Here is a 1575-nt window from a genome sequence, read left to right as displayed (position 1 = left end):
AACCTTATTAAATTAAATTACATAAACACTTGCATTAGGTGTCTGTGAACCCTTTACACTAAACCCAGCCTATCTAGCCCATGGATTGGCTACTCAACCAATTAGGTTGTCCCAACTCATTAAAAACCTAAATTCTTTGGCCCATTCAATACCTAACTCAAATTAAAGACCATTAAATTTAAATTGCATTCTAAAATTTTTATTGTGCAATACCTAGTAAACTATAGCCATGTGGAGGGATGAAGAGTCAAGATTTTTCAAAATAACCCTTGTGCAATTTTTGGTTTAGTTATAACTTCCTAAGAAATAAACCACATGGGTAGTAACTTCTTGGACGAGTTATTTCTCTTAGTGGACAATCCCAAACAAAATTGGTGGTTGGGCATTTGTTGACGTGGTAGGACATTTGAATTATTCTTTTATTTTCTCTCTTATAAACCCCTTATTTTATGAAGCAAGGTTTAGACTTTTTATTGCATTGCCTTCCTAAAGCTCCCTTAGTCTCCTTAAACCTTCACAAGCTCTATCATCTATTGGGTGATGTGTTTGAAAGGTGGCCAAGGATGTAAATCTTTAAATCCAAAGAACTTTGCATATAGAGATTCTCTAGTATTTAGGTCTTCAAGGAAGATTAATAGAAGCTCTTAAGGAGTCCAACAAAAGTTAAATCAAGCCAATTCATCCACTAGTAGGAGGTAAATATAAACCCAAGATCTATATCTATAATTATAATATCATTACTATCCTATGTCATGTGCCCCCAAACTTCATGAAATAGGGTATTAAATAGCATTGATGTCCTTGTTAAAATTTCATCCAATTTGATCAAGTAAATAAAAAGTTGAAAGCCCTTCTTCCATATAGTTAAAAAATGAACTAAATAACAGGCTAGTTTTTTAGCCATCCAATCCCATGTGTATCTAATTAGATGGCCAAGATTTGGTATAACAGTGCGATATGTCAGACCAGTTCGAGCGATGTGATGGAACGTGTATTTGTGTGATGATATTTGATTTGTTCACTTAAAATATGGGATATCCAATAGTGGGTCGATCATGCCTATGTGGTTAAGTGATAGTTCAATGGTGGATAATCACAAAGCGACATGTGGTGACATCCTAGGTTGATATGGACATGGTGTGAAGATAAAAAATTTGCTTTAAATGTTTTATTTAACGCAAAAATTAAGTTATACATAAAAATCTCATCGCGATGAACATCCTCCCACCACGCTAAGAAAAGTGTGTATATGTGGTTGTTTTGTCACGCTGCAAGCGTCAAGAATAGGTTTCAAAGTTTAGGAGGTTATACCTTGGTGAGGGAACGTTGTTGGAGTGGGCACATAAATCTTTTTTCCTTTTTTTTTTTATTTTCTCCCATTTTCTTCTTTTTTTTTTTGAAAACTTATTTTTTTAATATCTATTTTATTTTAATTTATTTACCTAACTATATATATAATTTAAAATATATCAAATGCACACATATATTTAATCACATATTAATTACATGTATATAAATAGATACACAAATTAATACTTAAACATTTTTATAGCATATATATATATATATAAATTA

Source organism: Dendrobium catenatum, unplaced genomic scaffold (genome assembly GCF_001605985.2).
Source record: "Dendrobium catenatum unplaced genomic scaffold, ASM160598v2 fragScaff_scaffold_1697, whole genome shotgun sequence".
NCBI classification, from domain to species: Eukaryota; Viridiplantae; Streptophyta; class Magnoliopsida; order Asparagales; family Orchidaceae; genus Dendrobium; species Dendrobium catenatum.
This window is presented reverse-complemented; position numbering follows the sequence as displayed.